The 5558-nt window shown below is 45.0% G+C and overlaps 1 pseudogene; it reads left to right on the forward strand.

Annotated features, from left to right (window-relative positions):
• The first annotated feature begins 5252 nt into the window (after nt 1–5252).
• On the forward strand, nt 5253–5352 carry LOC143675278 (U6 spliceosomal RNA; annotated as a pseudogene).
• The last annotated feature ends 206 nt before the right edge of the window (nt 5353–5558 follow it).

The following is a 5558-nucleotide window of genomic DNA, read 5'->3' on the forward strand; positions in this document are numbered from 1 at the left end:
CCTGACTGCTGGTTTCTGCCCTCCCTGCCAGCCTCACCTTGCTCGCTCCTCCTCAAAGTTTTCCCTCTTCCCTGCTCTGTACAAACAACCATCTCCCCAGCTGCGCCCTTTCTGCCCAGCCCCCCAAGGCCCACTCAAATACCACTCCTCTTCTTCCTTAGCATTAGCTCTCTCTGCTGGTGTTGGAGCCGGTGGGAGCTCCCTGGAGCCCCATTTCTGCCGGGCCTGCCCTGTGAAAGCACTAAAAGAAATACTCAGGGACCGCTGCTCCAGGAGGGATCCCAGACAGAGGTCTCCTGGTGGAAGCACAGCCAAAGCCAGCCCAGGCATCCCTGCCAGCAGGTCCCTGACAAGTTTCATCCATGCGAGGCCACTTACCAACTCCAGGGCCCCTGTGTCAGCGTGGCCATCAGATGGGCACGCAGAGAGAAGGTTTGGGCCAGGCTGCCGTTCTGGGGAGAAAGGTGTGGGGATTGCCACCAGGTGCCAGGCAGAGAGGCTGGTGATTTAGGGGTGTGGGATCAGGCCTCAGAGCTCCAGGCTGCAAGGAAAATGAGGCTGTGTGGCCCGTGGCTTGGGTGGCCCTGCAAAGATCTGGGTTTCAGTTGCTGCATGTGCAGAGGGGCCTCATGGCTGAGGGGGACAGATGCTTTTGCCAAGGTTGTGGTGGGTCCTGCTGGGAGCTGACACTTGGAGTATTTCCTTGAGAGTTGGCAGTGTTCAGTTTGTTGCCGGGTGCCCCAAATGGTAACTTACCAATTCTCCTGGCTCCTCGTAGTCCCTTGGATGAGTCATTCACCTTCCCAGAGGTTACAAAAGTGTTTATTTCCTCTTTGTCCTTTAAATTTTGGGAGTTCCCATCTCCAGGAGTCACAGTTTGCTTCCTGGGCTCTGTGGACCCCAGCCCCTCCCTGGCCCCTTTCCTAGGAGGAGCCAACCCCAGAGATGGGAGAGACCTGATCATGTTCTGCCAAGAACGGTTCCTCAGCACACCACTTCCTCTCTCTGAGACTCACTTTCTCCATCTGTGCAACTGGTGCCCTGGACCCAAGGTCCATCTCACATCCCAGGGCAGAGGGAAGGCGGGGTTGTTTAGCTGCAAACCACCTACCAGAGTGAAGGATCATAGCCACCCCTCCCTCCTACTTTCCCCCACTGCTCTCTTCCACTTCCGCCTGTCTTGAACACAGCGGTCAGGGATGAGTCCAAGAGGTCAGCATCCGCAGCCAGCCCTGGGATTGGGAAGATCCTCCCTGTGCCAGGCCTGGATGGACAAAGGCAGAGGGTCTTCAAGACAGGCAGCCTGAACGGGGGAGCCCTTGGCAGAGGGAGGCGCAGGGGCAGGGCCGGGAGTCTGGCGAGGTCTCTCTCCCTCTCCCAGGAGAGGCTGGCATTGTGTCTGCTCCTACCAGCGCCCCCCACCACTCCATCACTGCTCTCCATCCCTTGGCCTGCAGCCTTGGAGAGAGCTTAGGACACCTGGACGAGTGTGGCATGAGCCGGGGGGCTGCCAGGAGACCTGTTCTAGTCCTGGCGATGGCCTCCACTGTGTGTTCCTGGGCATCACTCCCCACCGCGGTGAGGCCTCCTTTGGGCTCCCCATCTGCCTGGCTGCACCACACACAGCACTCTGTGGCCAGCGGGTGGCCAAAGCAAAGGCAGGTGGACGAGGGGAGTCCAGACGCCAGAGGCCCTGCGTCCTCGGAGCCTGAGACTGACCAGTGCTGTGCAGATGACTTCGGGCCTGCAGCTCCGCGGGAACGTTCTATTCCGCCATCGGGGTCGGGGGTGCGTTCCCCACTCCGCGCGGGTCAGCTCCCCTGTCGCTGCGCAGGGGCTGCCCTTGGTGTCCTTGGCCGCCAGGGGGCGAGAGGGGCCCGTGGCGCGGCCGGTACCGTCAGCGGGCGCTGGGCCACCGGTGGACACGAAGAGCGGGGCACTGGCACAGGGAAGAGAGACGGGAAAAGCAGCAGGAAAGAGCGCGCCCGGGAGGGGGCGGTGCCTAAGGCTTGCACTGAAGTCGGCCGGCGGATGGCCTTGAGCAGCAGAGCTTGGCCTCCTCCCTCTTTTTGTTCTTCCTCAGTCTAGCTAAAAGTTTGTCAATGTTATTGATTTTTTTCAGAGAACCAACTTTTGGTTTTGTTGACTCTCTCCATTTAAAAGAATTTTTTATTTATCTCCACTCTAATCTTTGTTTCCTTCCTTATGCTCACTTAGGGTTTAGTGTGTTTGTCTTTTTCTGCTATCCTCCGAGTTTGAGATTAGGTCAATTCTTCCTTCTCCTCTTTAATACCCCCTCCCCTCCCCCTCTCCCTTCCCCTCCCTCCTCCCCACCCTCCTTCTTCCCTTCCCCTGCTCTCCTCCTTTTTCTTTTTCCTCTTCTTTTGAGAACCTGTGGGTTTGCAGAAAAATCATGCATCAAATAGAGGGTTCCTATGTACCACCCTACTATTTACACCTTGCCCTGATGTGGTTCGTTTGTTATATTTGTTGAAGGCACATTTCTGTAATTGTACTATTAATGGTTTAATTAGGGTTTTCTGTTCGGGCAGCCTTTCTTCTTTTTATTTATTATTTTTTTACTAGAGAAGTTGTAGCTTTACAGAAAAATCATATAAAAATTACAGCCTTCCCATATACCCCCTATTATTGACACTTTGCATTAATGTGGTGCCTTTGTTTCAACTGATGAAAGAATATTAACATTGTACTATTAATTATAGTCCATAGCTTACATTAGTTGTATTTTCCCCCATGTACCACCCTGCTGTTGACACCTTGTGTTAGTGTGCTATGTTTGTTATACTTCATGAAAGAACATTTTCATACTTGCATTATTAATTTTAGTCTGCTGTTTACAATAGGGTTCACTGTGTCATGCAGTCTTATGCTTTATCTTTTGATTTTTATTCTAGTGACATATCTGTGACCTAAAATTTCTTCTTTTAAGCACATGCACATATATAGTCCAGTAGTTTAATTATTTTCACAATAATGTGCTACCATCACCACCATCCATATTCAAAACTTTGCAATCAAACTAAGTAGAAATACTGCACAAATTAAGCATTAACTCCCCATCCTCTACCCCAGACTAGCCCATGGTAACCTATATTCTAGATTCTAACTCTGTGAGTTTGCTTATTCAAATGTTTTCATATCGATGAGATCATACAATATTTGTCTTCTTGGGTCTGGCTTATTTCCCTCAGCATCATGTCTTCAAGATTCATCCATGTTGTCATGTGTTAGGACTTCATTCCTTTTTACTGCTGAATAATATTCCATTGTATGTATACCACATTTTGTTTATGCATTCATTGATTGATGGACATTTGTGTTGCTTCCATTTTCTGGCAATTGTGGATAATGTCAGTACAAACACTGGAGTGAAAATATCTGTTCGAGTTCTTGTTTTCAATTCTTCGGGATATAGACCTAGTAGAGGGATTGCTGGGTCGTGTGGTAATACACTGTGCTTTCTGGGGAACAGCTAAACTGTTTTCCGCAGGGGCTACACCATATTACATTCCCACCACGAATGAGTGTGTGTTCCTAATGTCCACATCCTCTCCGAAAGTTGAAATTTTCTGTATTTTTAATAGCAGTCATTCTAGTGGGCGTAGAATGGTATCTCACTGTGGTTTTGATTTGCATTTCCCTAATAGCTAGTGATGTTGATCACCTTTTCATGTGCTTTTTAGCCTTTTGTATATCCTTTTTTTTGAGAAAGGTATTTAAGTCTTTTAGCTATTTTTTAATTGGGCTGTTTGCCTTTCTATTGTTGAGTTGTAGGATTTCTTCATATATTCTGGATATTGACCCATCAGATATGTGGTTTCCAAACACTTTCTCCCATTGAGCAAGTTTTCTCACTTTCATGATTAAGTCATTTAAAGCACGGGAGTATTCAGTTTTGATCGGGTCCCATTTATATATTTTTTTCTTTTGTTGCTTATGTTTTGGGCATAGAGACTGAAAAGCCATTGCCTAACACAAGATCTGAAGATGCTTCCCTATATTTTCTTCTAGGAATTTTATAGTCCTGGTCCTTATATTTAAGTCTTTAACCATTTTGAGTTAATTTTGTGTATGGTGTGAAGTAGGGGTCTTCTTTCATTCTTTTGCGTATGTATCTCCACTTCTCCCAGCTCCATCTGTTGAAGAGACTGTATTTTCCCAATTGAGTAGATTTGGCAGCCTTGTCAAAAATCAACCGGAGACCCGAGTTTGATTCCTGGTGCCTGCCCATGTTAAAAAAAAAAAAAAATCAATTGGTAGCGAACTCACGTGGGACAGAACACTCTTCAATAAATGGTGCTTGGACCCTAGAATGAGCTGAGACTCAGCATCAAGGGATTGAGAAAACCTTCTCGACCAAAAGGGGGAAGAGTGAAATGAGACAAAGTGTCAATGGCTGAGAGATTCCAAAGAGAGTCGAGAGGGTATCCTGGAGGTTATTCTTATGCATTGAGCAGATATCACCTTGTTATTCAAGATGTAATGGAGAGGCTGGAGGGAACTGCCTGAAAATGTAGAGCTGTGTTCCAGTAACCATGTTTCTTGAAGATGATTGTATAATAATATAGCTTTCATAGTGTGTGTGATTGTGAAAACCTTGTGTTTGATTCTCCTTTTATCTACCTTGTCAAGAAACGAGTAGAACATATGGAACAAAAATAAATATTAGAGGGAACAAATGTTAAAATAAATTTAGTTTGAAATGCTAGTGATCAATGAAAGCGAGAGGGGTATGGTATGTATAAAATTTTTTTCTGTTTTCGTTTTATTTCTTTTTCGGAATAGATGCAAGTGTTCCAAGAAATGATCATGATGATGAGTATGCAACTATGTGATGATATTGTGAATTACTGATTATTCATGTAGAACGGAATGATCAAAATAGGGATGTTTGCATTTGCTTTGTGCTTTTTGGTATTTAAAAAAATAAAAATAAATTAAAAAATTAAAAAGAAAAATAAATAAATAAATAAATGGTGCCTAGAGAACTGGATATCCACATTCAAAAGAATGAAAGAGGATCCATATCTCACACCCTACACAAAAATTAACTGAAAATGGATCAAAGACCTAAACATTAGGTCTAAGACCATAAAACTTTTAGAAGAAAATGTAGGGAAATATCTTATAAAACTTGTAATAGGAGGCAGTTTCCTTGATCTTACACCCAAAGACGAGCATTAAATAAAGAAATAGATAAATAGGAACTTCTCAAAATTAAACACTTTTTTGTGCTTGCTTCAGCAGCACATATACTAACATTGGAAACTTACAGAGAAGATTAGCATGGCCCTTGCTCAAGGATGACATGCAAATATGTTCCATATTAAAAAAAAAAAGTAAATACTTTTGTGCATAAAAGAACTTTGTCAAGTAAGTAAAAAGACAGACTACACAACAGGAGACAATATTTGGAAATGACACATCAGGTAAGGGTCTAGTATCCAGAATATATAAAGAGATCGTTCAACTCAACAAGAAAAAGACAACCCAATTACAAGATGGGCAAAAGACATAACTGACACTTTTCAGAAGAG

The sequence above is a fragment of the Tamandua tetradactyla genome, chromosome 2 (genome assembly GCF_023851605.1).
Source record: "Tamandua tetradactyla isolate mTamTet1 chromosome 2, mTamTet1.pri, whole genome shotgun sequence".
Classification (NCBI taxonomy): Eukaryota; Metazoa; Chordata; class Mammalia; order Pilosa; family Myrmecophagidae; genus Tamandua; species Tamandua tetradactyla.